This window comes from Oncorhynchus tshawytscha, linkage group LG04 (assembly GCF_018296145.1).
Source record: "Oncorhynchus tshawytscha isolate Ot180627B linkage group LG04, Otsh_v2.0, whole genome shotgun sequence".
Classification (NCBI taxonomy): Eukaryota; Metazoa; Chordata; class Actinopteri; order Salmoniformes; family Salmonidae; genus Oncorhynchus; species Oncorhynchus tshawytscha.
In genome coordinates, this window is record NC_056432.1 from 59,115,491 (window position 1) to 59,129,903 (window position 14,413).

The 14,413-nt window shown below is 39.8% G+C and overlaps 2 non-coding genes across 2 annotated transcripts; both read right to left on the reverse strand.

Annotated features, from left to right (window-relative positions):
- Positions 1-3,619: 3,619 nt before the first annotated feature.
- trnaf-gaa lies at positions 3,620-3,692 on the reverse strand. Its single transcript has one exon. It is a non-coding gene; the product is annotated as a tRNA-Phe (tRNA).
- Positions 3,693-4,259: 567 nt separating this feature from the next.
- trnaf-gaa lies at positions 4,260-4,332 on the reverse strand. The gene has a single exon. It is a non-coding gene; the product is annotated as a tRNA-Phe (tRNA).
- Positions 4,333-14,413: the final 10,081 nt, after the last annotated feature.

Below are 14,413 nucleotides of genomic sequence, written 5' to 3' on the forward strand. Positions count from 1 at the left end.
AACAGCATTGGAAAAGTGTTCTGTTACAGTTAGAAGAAACCGTATCACTCATCCATTTTTAATGCACAGCAATGGCAGCAGATTCGAGTGGTAACTGAGAGAAGTCTCCGGGGATAATAACTCCAGAACATTTCTACAACTTCATTTAATTTAGCTATGTTTCAAACAAATTATATCACACATTTTATTAATCACAGTAGGCTAGTTCTAAATGAACTATGGCATGTATCTCTAAATAATGTGGCATGCAATGTTAAAAGGTATGGTTTACTTTATCGTCAGTGTAACATCTTAAAAGAAGAATACTTTATTGCCCATGTTTACAGAAAACAGACATGTGTCTTGTTTTACATTTCAATTGTCAGGAGATGGCATCTAGGATCGCTCCCCACCAGATTTTAACTTTGGGCCTGGGATTCAATCCTGCAACCCTTGAGGTTGCTGCTGCCTGAAAAATGCTACCTGCCAAGAATGGACATACTCGCCGATGCCGACCCTGTATCGAATCCCGACACTGCTGCTGTATTTAGACTTGAATCTTTCTTTTTTTATGCTTTCTTTTCCTACTGTGAAAATCTGACAGTAGAAAAGCATTGGGCTTCTTCTGACAATTCTCGTGACTCTTACCCCGTAAATCTGTCATCATCATCCATAACTTTTTAATATGAAAACCTGTTTATTTTCATCAAACTGCTCTCCCTCGTCATGATTCAAACTTGTTAAAGGGTAAATGTGTTAAGCCTAAACACCACAGGAGTTCAATCTTGTTTATCTCAATTAAGAGAAAGGGCTTAATCTATACATTTAAGATCATTTTTACACCGAAAACCTAATGTTAGCGAAATTGTTTTGAATGTAAATCAAGGAAGTAATTGAAGCCGTGACAATTACAAATATACTCAAATTGCTTGAAATCAGTGCACATAGCACACAAAAATATGAACGCAAAATGTCAAATATTGGTCCCATGTTTCACGAGCTGAAATAAAACCCAGAATGTCCATATGCACAAAAAGTGTATTTCTCTCAAATTCTGTGCACAAATTTGTTTACATACCTGTTAGTGAGCATTTCTCATTGGCCAAGATAATCCATCCACTTGACAAGTGTGGCATATCAAGAAACTGATTAAACAGCATGATCATTACACCTTGTCAAGTGCACCTTGTGCTGGGGACAATAAAAAAGCCACTCTAAAATGTGCAGTTTTGTCACACAACACAATACCACAGATGTCTCAAGTTTAGGGAGCATGCTATTGGCATGCTGACTGCAGGAATGTCCACCAGAGCTATCGATAATTAAATGTTAATTTCTCTACCATAAGCCACCTCCAACGTTGTTTTAGAGAATTTGGCAGTATGTCCAACTGGCCTCACAACTGCAGACCGTGTGTAACCACGACAGCCCAAGACCTCCACATCTGGGTTCTTCACCTGCGGGATCGTCTGAGACCAGCCACCCGTACAGCTTATGAAAACGTGGGTTTCCACAACTGAAGAAATTCCGCACAAACAAGATCCTGAGGCCCATTTTCATGCCATTCATCTGCCGCCATCACCTCATGTTTCAGCATGATAATTCAGGGTCCCATGTCGCAAGAATCTGTACACCATTCCTGGAAGCTGAAAATGGCCCAGGTCTTCCATGGCCTGCATACTCACTGTCACCATTTAGCATGTATGGGATGCTCTGGATCAACGTGTACGACAACGTGTTACAGTTCCCGCCAATATCCAGTAACTTCAGACAGCCATTAAAGAGGAGTGGGACAACATTCCACAGGCCACAGGCCTGATCAACTCTATGCAAAGGAGATGTGTCGCACAGCCGAGCATAGTCATGGAGGATGGACAGAAGCCCAACCGGGCACACATGTGGAGATCACAGACAGCAACATGGTCTCAGAGCATTTCATATTATTCTGTACGTAAATCTGATACATCTATTTGGTATTGTTTTTTGGATGCATATCATCCATTTCAAATTATATGTTACGAATTACAATCATACAAAAGTTACAAATGTTAGCTAGCTGGCTAACATTAGCTAGGGGTTAGGAATAAAGGTTAGGGTTAAGGTTAGGAGTTAGGTTGAAGGTTTATGGTAAGGGTTAGATTAAAGGGCTAGCTTAGGTTTAGGGTAAGTAACTAAAAAGTAGTAAGAAGTTACGTGATGAGTAGTTAGAAGTTACGTCCGTGATGAGATTCAAACACGCAACCTTTGGGTTGGTAGAAGTTCTTAACCTTATGTCTATGTAACCATACTAAATATAACATACTCATTTGAGTGTCCCTGAGTTATGGTTACCATGTTACGTCTGATCTATGAGACCAGTCTGCAGACAGAAGCCCAGCCGGACACAGGCGTCGAGGGCTCGGACAGAGGCCCAGCAGGGCACAGGTGTTGAGGGCATATACAACAGATAAAGGCTGGTGTCTTTCAGGACAAGGCTCCCATCTGGCAACTTTTTGAAGGTGGGCCGCTTCATATCTGCTATTTGTAATTATGACTATAACATGTAACATTTAATCACAGTGAGCATGTGTATTCAATATCAACAGCTAGCTAGCTGTAGCGTTGGTGAAGTAATTTCAAAGTATCTCATTTTAGCTAGCTGGGTGTGACAAAACAAAGGCCTAATACAAAATCACACAATGATTTCAGCCTAGTATGGAAATATTGGGGCTGACAGATTATTTTGATGATAATGTGACAAACTATTCCGATCATCTGTCAAGGAGAGCAGGAAATGCGGAAACAAATGTGCTTGAATGAAATGAGACTCCTTCACTCAAGCATCATTATGCAAATGACATTTAGGCTACAAGGGATTAATCACAAATTAAATGTGTAAAGTAGTACAAATACATGTACAGTAGCTAGTTGTGCTAGACATTTTATCGATAAAAGGATATGTAGCATATTGTTTTTAAATATTTGCATGCTTTTCTCCTCCCAGTAAAAAAACAGCTGATTCAAAGGGGGTGTAGCGGATCTCAAAACTCATCTGCGAAGGACTCAGGTAGGATACTCTTGGGCTTCCGAGTCGGGAAGGCCACTCCTCTGTTGGCCTTTTCTCAATTAGATTTGCTCAAGGCCTGCGTCCTCTCTTCTGTGTCCTCTCTCGCCTTCTTTTGAAAAAGTTAAAATTACGTTTACAGTGTTGGATCCCAAAATAAATGTGTAATGTCATTAAAACAAATTGAGTCAGACGTGAAAGACAAATTGGAATTCGTAGCATATCATACGTTTAGCAAAATCTTAACATATTGTACATTTTGCCAATTTGTAATGTATTGTACGTTTTGGAAATTCTTAACATCATACAAATTGTAATTCATATCATATGAAATGGATGATGGACATTCCTAAATAATACATACAATATGAAATGTAACATATCATTTTAAATGGAGTATCTTTGATATACATACAGAATCATATGAAATGCTCTGAGTATTGGTTGGGTCACGGAGAAAGGATGGAAGAGTTGAGGAGAGTTTAGGGTTTTGTCCAACCCATAATCTCCCAACTAAATGTTCCCTTTGAACCTGTGTTTCCAACCAGAAGCCCTCCATTTTCAGGCCAAATTTAGAAGTCTCGCAAAATGAATACTTGCCGAAACCCGGGATCGAACCAGGGACCTTTAGATCTTCAGTCTAACGCTCTCCCAACTGAGCTATTTCGGCCACCCTGTTAAGATATTATTTCTCATTATTTTCTAAGGTGTCTTGTTAGCTGTCTAATTTATTTAGTTGACTTTAGGATATTTTCTATTAATCTTTCTCGAACAGCGCATGACAAATGCTCCCACATGGATGGAATAAACTGCTAGAAGACAATGCTCCCACCTGCTGGTTCCATGACAAACTCACACATACTTTTAGTTATTATTAGGCGAACCTTTTAGTGATTACACGTACGAAAACTGAATGTAGGTATCATTTCAATTGCATAAAGGCTTTTAGAAATATTTTTAATTCGCGTTTTACCTTCGCTGAATTAACATGTAAAACATAGCAGAGGATGGTTTCGATCCATCGACCTCTGGGTTATGGGCCCAGCACGCTTCCGCTGCGCCACTCTGCTATCTAGTAACAGGGGGAGGGGATGTAGCCTTTGTAACTCAGTAAAATCTTAGTTTTATTAGTTTATACAATGGAGCATTCACAGATTGACATTAATAGATAAAAATGTGAATAGAGCATTCGGATAATGTCACGAACCAAATTTAGAACTCTCGCAAAAACTGTTCCTGCCGAAACCCGGGATCGAACCAGGGACCTTTAGATCTTCAGTCTAACGCTCTCCCAACTGAGCTATTTCGGCCACCTTAAACACCTTGTGTGGTTGGCTGTCTGCTGTATTCAGTTGACTTTAGGATCATGAATATTTTCTATTAATCTTTCTCCAACAGCGAGTGACAAATGCCTCCACATGGATGGAGTAATCACGCACACGTTCTTTTTGAAGCGTCCACCTGCTGGTCCCCTGACAAACTCACACATACTTTCAATTAGAATTTTTGTTCAAATTAGGCTAACCCAATTACTGACGACAGCTACGAAAATGAGCCTCAGTTGATCTGGAGTCTTCTTCCTAACAAACACAGGCTCTCAATGTGTAATGGAAGTTCTAGAACTACTAAGATAAAATGACCTGTTATTTTATCCATTGTCCATGAGAGGGTGGTAGTGAATACATCAAATTTGCACTTACCCTTCAGGATGACGCAATATTAAAGTGGTCTAACTCACCCATTCATACTTTATTTGATATATTATAAAAGTTATAGTATTGCTTACAAATACAATTTTAACGCATTCTTTGAAAACAAACTTATCCTTTTATTTTGTCAAATCATAACTGTATGGTAGGTATCATTTCTATTGCATAAAAGCTTTTTAGATTATCTTATTATCTGTTTTTGTCTTCGCTGAATCAACATGTAAAATATAGCAGAGGATGGTTTCGATCCATCGACCTCTGGGTTATGGGCCCAGCACGCTTCCGCTGCGCCACTCTGCTATCTGGTAATAGGTGGAGGGGACGAGCTTATGGTCTATACAATGAAGATCTTATCGGCTCCTTGAAGGGAATTTGAAAATAACAATACTCCTTCCACTGCCATAGTAAAATAAGTATAGACAAATCTAATGACAAAAAAAGCAACTCAAAATGCTGATTCACATATTTTACTGTATTTTTGAAAAACATGCAATAAAGTATCTGATGGAATTACAGATGGTGCAAGTATTATACTCTCTAAGGCCTTTCTCATTCAGTGTCAGGGCCGCTTCCCCAGTCGTTTGGCGTCTACTTTGAGATCACTTCATTTATTAGAGAAGTATGCATTTGCTTGGTTCTCTTTGCAAATGCCATTAATATCAGATATATTTTCAATGGCAGAATACGTCTATTTTATTGCTTTACTTGTATAATAACGCATACAATGCTCGTCTATAATAGTGTAAAACTGAATATGTCAGGAATCTAGTGAAGATATAACTATAGTGTGTGTTTAGTATTTCTGCCTACAGCATGGACTCAAACATGCTACAAGGGATTTCTGTTAAAAATTAAAAATAATACAATGGCAGCATATAGGAGATACATTTGCCATTTACTCAACATAAACAGAACAACCAGTCCAGTTAGCATGTCAGGAGAGAAACATTAAGTCTACTCCTGAACTAAGGAGAATTGTCTATTGATCCATCAGGACGGTCAGCTTGTCCTTGCATTGGATATCAGACACTGGTTGACCACCTCCAGAAGCTGGGAGTTCTCGAGTGCAGCGGCCACTCTCTCTTTGTCTGCCAGCTGTTTGTTGACTGGAACAAAAGCAAAAACAAAGGGTTTAGTTTGGCGCAATTCCACAATAACTGAGTGATGCTGACACTCAGATATTTCACTTGAAGATGCCTGTAAAACAAAACTCAACGATTGAAAAGTTAAACAACCCAATTTTTGTAAGAGAATTACAGCAAAAAAAGCACAAACCGTTCTTCTGTTATCAAACTTTGTATCTGCACTGATCTTCAAGTAAATGTGTTTTTGTAACATTTTCTGTGGAAATTGTTAAAAGTAATCCTTGTGCATAGAGGTGTGCATAGACCTGTCATGGTTAACACATGTTTCCCATGCCAATAAAGAACCTTGAATTTCATTGAATTGAGAGGTGGGAAGAGAGTGAAAGACAGAGAGAGATGGAGAGTGAGAGAAACAGAAAGAGAAAGACAGTAGGGCAAATTTACTTTGTGAAAATCACCCTCCTGTGTGGCTGGCCATCCTTCCCCCGTAGGTACATGTGATTGCCTAACACCCTGATCTGTTTCACCTGTCCTTGTGATTGTCTCCACCCCCGGTGTATTTATTCCTGTGTTTATTGTCTCTCGTTCCAGTTTGTCTTGTATGTTCAAGTCAACCAATGTGTTTTTCCCATGCACCTGTTTTTCTATTCTCTTTTTGCTAGTCCTCACGGTTTTGACCCTTGCCTGTTTCTGTACCCGCCTGCCTGACTGTTCTGCCGGCCACTCTGTACCTCCTGCACTCTGAACTGGTTTTGACCTTTTGCTTGTCCATGACCAATCTCTTGGATTATAATAAATATCAAAGACCCAAACCATCTGCCTCCTGTGTCTGCATCTGGGTCTCGCCTTGTGCCCTTATAGTTGGAAGACAGGAGTTGTTGAAATACTGAAGTTTAAGGCAGCTGTGATGACAGAGCTGCGGAAGGGGATCAGTTTGAGGTAGGCTATACTTTCAAACTGAAAAGTATGTATCTCCCCTTCATAACACTGCACTAAACCATCAAATGTTCTCACAGGTGGCTTGCGTCAGACTGGAGGGACAGTTAAGTCCAGTCACTGGACGAGAAGACACTTGTGAGGTTCTCATCAATCAATAATATCAATTGTGTAAGCACATGGAAATAATCTTTAAATTATTTGACACATGATTTAAGTGGTGTGCTGTGAGTGATGGACAATGATTCCATAGTACTGGAACTGGCCATATAATTAATTTGTTTAATTTCGCACCGAAAAACTATTACTCTGCATAAAATAGAAGAAACACTTGTATTTTACCATTTTAATTAGATCTGACAGTGTAGCAAGTTTATTTATTGGCCAAACGTTTTCTATAGTTGCGGATCAGACCTGCACAACGATCAGGAGGAATTTTGGACCAATTCTCTTTACAAAACTTCCAGTTCAGCAATATTCTTATGACGTCTGGTGTGAACCGCTCTCTTGAGGTCATGCCACCATCTCAATCAGGTTGAGGTCAGGACTGACTAGGCCACTCCATAAGATGTATTTTCTTCTGAAGCCATTCTGTTGATTTACTTCTGTTTTGGGTTGTTGTCCTGTTGCATCACCCAACTTCTGTTGACCCTCAATTGGCAGACAGCCTTAAATTCTCCTGCAAAAAGTCTTGATAAACTTGGGAATAATTTTTCCGTTGATGCTAGCAAGCTGTCCAAGCCCTGAGGCAGCAAAGTAGACCCAAACCATGATAATCCCTCCACCATACTTTACAGTTGGGGTGAGGTTTTCATGTTAGTGTGCTGTGCCTCTTTAAAAAATAAATTTCTCAACACATGGTGTGTTCCTTCCAAACAACTTAACTTTAGTTTCATCTGTCCACAGAATAATTTTCCAGTAGTGCTGTGGTGTCAAGTAGTGTCAAGCCAGGTGCTCTTTTGCGAACTTCAGACGTGCAGAAATGTTTTTTTTTGGACAGCAGTGTCTTCTTCCGTGGTGTTCTCCCGTGAACACCATTCTTGTTTAGTGTTTTACGTATCGTAGACTCGTCAACAGAGATGTTAGCATGTTCCAGAGATTTCTGTAAGTCTGTTATGGCTGCGATCCCCGTACAGGGACCAACATCAGGGGAAATTTCAGAGTGACAACTAAAAATACAATTTCGTAACATTAAACATTCTTGAAAATGCAAGTATCTTAGTAAGTAACCCTTCAAAAGATTAGAGTCTTGGTAATCAAACTACGTTTTCCAATTTAAAATAGCTATTACAGAGAACAAATCCCATGCTTTTGTTTGAGAAGAGCAATCAAGAACAGAAACATTTTCCGCCATGACAGTTTTTACACATTCACATCTGAAGGTAAAATTATGACTTACATTCTGATATCTTGCTCTTATTTCTCTTCCTGAGTGTCCCATTGATCAAATGAAGTGCCGTTTTCTTTGATAAAATCCATTTTTATAGCCTAAATCGAAACATTTTGTAAACGTTAGTGCCGTGAATTCCATCTCTATCAATTTTTTACGGAGCATTCGGCGTGATTCCACCCTGTAAACAATAGTTTATCTAGTCATGGTGGGTTTCAGTGCATTCCTCTGGATGTTTGCAACACAGTCAAACCTCATTGTTTTTTTTGCAGGGAGAATTGACCGAAGTGAGCTGATTTGAAGACACCGCTAAATGACTACCTTACGCACCAATAATTTTAGCGAAGCTTCATTGATTGACTATATTTCTGCCCAATGACCACTGATCTTCTTAAGTCTAGCTGGGTAGATAGCCAATGAGCTGAGGTAAACGCCAGTATGTAATGGTTTGGGGTTGGACCACAATTCCTTGTTTGTAATTGCATGCGCAGGGAACTCCATTCTCGCCTTGACGATCAGAGGAGTTGCTGTAAGGCTTTTTACGCACAGCTGTATTTCGGAAAGTTGTAGTTTCAACGATTTCATTGAAGATATCATGGCAAATAAATCATGTAAAGTGAAGTCAAAGTCTAAAGTGAAAGTGAGACAGATTTTTTGTTTGAGGAATCTTGGAGTGTTATGATTCAAACGAACTGAGGAGCTGTTTCTGCAAGAACAGGATGTACTTCTGGACGGGTAAGTGCTAATGCCGTTTTATGAAATATAAAAATACATATATATTATATATATTAAAAAATATATATTTTCTTTTTGCAATGAAATGTACGGTTTGTTTGTGTGTGTGGGTGTGTGTGTGTGTGTGTGTGTGTGTGTGTGTGTGTTGGTTTGTTTGGGTGTGTGTGTGTGTGTGTGTGTGTGTGTGTGTGTGTGTGTGTGTGTGTGTGTGTGTGTGTGTGTGTGTGTGTGTGTGTGTGTGTGTGTGTGTGTGTATGTATATATATATATACAGTGCCTTGCGAAAGTATTCGGCCCCTTGAACTTTGCGACCTTTTGCCACATTTCAGGCTTCAAACATAAAGATATAAAACTGTATTTTTTTGTGAAGAATCAACAACAAGTGGGACACAATCATGAAGTGGAACGACATTTATTGGATATTTCAAACTTTTTTAACAAAGCAAAAACTGAAAAATTGGGCGTGCAAAATTATTCAGCCCCTTTACTTTCAGTGCAGCAAACTCTCTCCAGAAGTTCAGTGAGGATCTCTGAATGATCCAATGTTGACCTAAATGACTGATGATAAATACAATGCACCTGTGTGTAATCAAGTCTCCGTATAAATGCATCTGCACTGTGATAGTCTCAGAGGTCCGTTAAAAGCGCAGAGAGCATCATGAAGAACAAGGAACACACCAGGCAGGTCCGAGATACTGTTGTGAAGAAGTTTAAAGCCGGATTTGGATACAAAAAGATTTCCCAAGCTTTAAACATCCCAAGGAGCACTGTGCAAGCGATAATATTGAAATGGAAGGAGTATCAGACCACTGCAAATCTACCAAGACCTGGCCGTCCCTCTAAACTTTCAGCTCATACAAGGAGAAGACTGATCAGAGATGCAGCCAAGAGGCCCATGATCACTCTGGATGAACTGCAGAGATCTACAGCTGAGGTGGGAGAGTCTGTCCATAGGACAACAATCAGTCGTATATTGCACAAATCTGGCCTTTATGGAAGAGTGGCAAGAAGAAAGCCATTTCTTAAAGATATCCATAAAAAGTGTCGTTTAAAGTTTGCCACAAGCCACCTGGGAGACACACCAAACATGTGGAAGAAGGTGCTCTGGTCAGATGAAACCAAAATTGAACTTTTTGGCAACAATGCAAAACGTTATGTTTGGCGTAAAAGCAACACAGCTCATCACCCTGAACACCCCATCCCCACTGTCAAACATGGTGGTGGCAGCATCATGGTTTGGGCCTGCTTTTCTTCAGCAGGGACAGGGAAGATGGTTCAAATTGATGGGAAGATGGATGGAGCCAAATACAGGACCATTCTTGAAGAAAACCTGATGGAGTCTGCAAAAGACCTGAGACTGGGACGGAGATTTGTCTTCCAACAAGACAATGATTCAAAACATAAAGCAAAATCTACAATGGAATGGTTCAAAAATAAACATATCCAGGTGTTAAAATGGCCAAGTCAAAGTCCAGACCTGAATCCAATCGAGAATCTGTAGAAAGAACTGAAAACTGCTGTTCACAAATGCTCTCCATCCAACCTCACTGAGCTCGAGCTGTTTTGCAAGGAGGAATGGGGAAAAAATTCAGTCTCTCGATGTGCAAAACTGATAGAGACATACCCCAAGCGACTTACAGCTGTAATCGCAGCAAAAGGTGGCGCTACAAAGTATTAACTTAAGGGGGCTGAATAATTTTGCACGCCCAATTTTTCAGTTTTTGATTTGTTAAAAAAGTTTGAAATATCCAATAAATGTCGTTCCACTTCATGATTGTGTCCCACTTGTTGTTGATTCTTCACAAAAAAAATACAGTTTTATATCTTTATGTTTGAAGCCTGAAATGTGGCAAAAGGTTGCAAAGTTCAAGGGGGCCGAATACTTTCGCAAGGCACTATATATATATATAACAATGGCCGGAGTTGAATAGAACAGCACTTCACCTTAGGGACTGTTCCCTCTGCTCTATACAATACATATCTGTTTATTTTATGTGATGATAAAAGGCTCATACAATACAAATATTTTTTAAATGTTTTCTTTCACAGTGATAGCGACTCCGACTGGGAGGCCCCGGTGCCAAGCTGCCTGCTCTACCTGTGCCCCCAGTGGTGTTCATATGCCACAGTTCATTACTGCAGGCATGACTGTGCCTCAGGGCCAAAAGGGCACAGCATGGAGGCGTCGTTGTGTTCTGTGTCGCATGAAATGCACCACTTGTTCAGTTTGCCTCTGCTTTACATCAGAAAGAGACTGCTATGGGACAGGGCACAGGCAGCAAAATACTGTGACGAGGATTTCCAAGGGGTGTACTGTTTTTTTCTATATTTATTTTCTAATCTTTTTTAAAACATTTTTTTGTGTGTGTGTGTTAGAATTGCTTTTTGTATATGTGTTGTATATAGTTATAGGTCATTTCACCAATTCGGCCACTTGGGTACATTTGGGCAACTTGTGTGGGACACCTGAGTGACTTCATGCTAAATGTCATGTAGCTCACCCATACCTGAAGTTATCAGTCTGAAACTTTGCACACCTACAGTTGCCCTCTTGTGTTATCCATCAAAATTATCTCCAGCATCCTGTCTGACTGTGTGGCTATTCTAGTACATGTGAAAGATGATACTACAACAATAAAAAACAGAAAACGTATGCTCTTTCTTTCTCTTTTCTTCCACCATATCTACTGTGTTATATTCTCCTACATTCAATTAACATTTCCACAAACTTCAGAATGTTTCCATTCAAATGATACCAAGAATATGCATATCCTTGCCTCTGGGGCTGAGCTACAGGCAGTTAGATTTGGGTATGTCTTCAGGCAGAATTTGAGAACAAAGGGATGCAGCCATAACAGGTGCTGACACTCTAGGATACTTCACATCATTGTGCTCTTGCAGTCATCATTGCAGGACAGCCACGCCTAGGGAGAGTAGCAACAGTGCTGAACTTTCTCCATTTATAGACCATTTGTCTTAATGTGGACTGATGAACATCAAGGCTTTTATAATTTTTGTAACCCTTTCCAGCTTTATGCAAGTCAACAATTCTTAATCTTAGGTCTTCTGAGATCTCTTTTGTTCGAGGCATGGTTCACATCAGGCAATGCTTCTTGTGAAGAGCAAACTCAAATTTTGTGAGTTGTGTAGGGCAGGGCAACTCTAACCAACATCTTCAATATTCTCATTCATTGGACTCCAGGTTAGCTGACTCCAATTAGCTTTTGGAGAAGTTATTAGCCTAGGGGTTCACATACTTTTTCCAACCTCCACTGAATTTTTAAATTATTTTTTCATTGTAGACGAGAAAAACAATTTGTGTTATTAGTTTAAGCACACTGTCTATTGTTGTGACTTAGATGAAGGTTAGATCAAGTTTGATCAATTTATGCAGAAATCCAGGTAATTAACAAAGGGTTCAAACTTTTTCTTGCACTGTATATCAATCAGCTTTGCGCCAGGTGCCTCTTAGTAGGCTACAGTTTGGACTTTCTGTGAAGTAATTTTGTAATCAATGTTCATAGATTCCAATTTATGTTCATCTGTCTGATACCCAGAGGTTGTAAAGTTCTGGTCTTAAATAAAACAGACAGAATTCCCAGCTCACAATTGATCAGATCCCGATTTATTTGCGAGAGCTCTCTAGTTTACACAAATACATTCATTTTATACCATCCTAACCTACGCACATACATACACACCAACATAGGGACTTTCTCATGAGTCTCACCACAGTTTATAACCACTCAGCTGACAGTTCCAGGCTCCCCCAGATACTAGAGCTCTGGAGGGGCTCTTCCCTGTCCTATCTCCCCAGATATACAGCCAGGTCGGTTCAAACATATGTTAATGTGCCCCTCCGTTCTCTTTCTACCCCCACATACATTCATTTCTTCCTAGGTCCATGCCATATAACCCCTTCCTAATGAACAAACATTATTTAACACTACAAGAAAGACAGGGTAGAATTCTTGCCAGTTATGGTGCAGTATACCTCATTTAGTCATTATTCATAAAAAATCCCATAACACTTTCAAATGTAAAATTATATTTTTTTATACCATGAGTATATCAGTTGACATCAATTCATTAGGGTGAAACAACTATTAAATCATATGCTGCTATAAATAGTCATGCTACGTTATTTTTCTTCATCAGCCACTAAGCTTTAACAGGACACATGATGGTGTAGGATGCAGTGTGAATTAAACACAGCAAAAAAAGACTCACTGTCAACTGCGTTTTATTTTTCAGCCAACTTAACAAGTGTAAATATTTGTATGAACATAAGATTCAACAACTGAGACAAACTGAACAAGTTCCACAGACGTCTGACTAAGAAATTGAATAATGTGTCCCTGACCAAAGGGGGATCAAAAGTAACAGTCAGTAGTGGGTGTGGCCACGTGCTGCATTAAGTACAGCAGTGCATCTCCTCCTCATGGACTGGACCAGATTTACCAGTTCTTGCTGTGAGATGTTACCCCACTCTTCCACCAAGGCACCTGCAAGTTCCTGGACATTTCTGGGGGGAATGGCCCTGGCCCTAGCCCTCACCCTCCGATCCAACAGGTCCCAGACGTGCTCAATGGGATTGAGATCCTGGCTCTCTCTCAGTCGTCAGTGGAAAGGCCTCTTTAGTGTCCTAGGTTTTCATAACTGTGACCTTAATTGCCTGCCATCTGTAAGCGTCTTAATGACCGTTCCACAGGTGCATGTTCATTAATTGTTTATGGTTCATTGAACAAGCAGGGAAACAGTGTTTAAACCCTTTACAATGAAGATCTGTGAAGTTATTTGGATTATTATGAATTATCTTTGAAAGACAGGGATGTTTCTGAAAGGGATGAAAGGGATGTTTCTTTTTTGCTGAGTTTATATGGGTTGGGCAACATTACCTTCCACTCAATATCAAATTAGAAAGATTTTGTACTTACAATGTTGCAAGGGGTAGCAATGACTTACAACATGCTGCACCAACACTTTATTACATCAATAATAGATTCATACTATGTAATCGTTTGAAACACACACAGCTGTTAGTGCTTAATTCATTGTCAAACGGTAGAGGTAGTGTTTCCTCTGTTTCACACTGAGGTAAAGCCCCACAATCCTCTTCTGGAGATGCTTGGTCTGCCCTGTCTGAAGTGTGGCTGTCAAACAGGGCAAATTACAAACAGGACTCCACTGACATCAATGCAATTATGAAGTTGAGTCCGAGAAACATTCACTTTTCTACCTGTTGGATTCTGGCTTGAAATATAGTAATTCCTATCATCATATTAGAAAGTATTGATTACTTTACAGGTATAAGAAATGTATATTTTAGGGGTCAATGAAGGGTGAGTAGGAACTTTGGGTATGGAAAGTTACTGAGTAAGACAGGGGGATGTGCAGGAAGTTCATATTCTGTTCAAACATGTTATTGCTGAATATGAATATTTCTAAGGAAGGAGGCAAAGGGGAGCAGTTTGGTTTCAGTTCCTGATAAGGCAGGCCAGTTTATGTGGAACTAGGACAATGAGGGATGTGGACT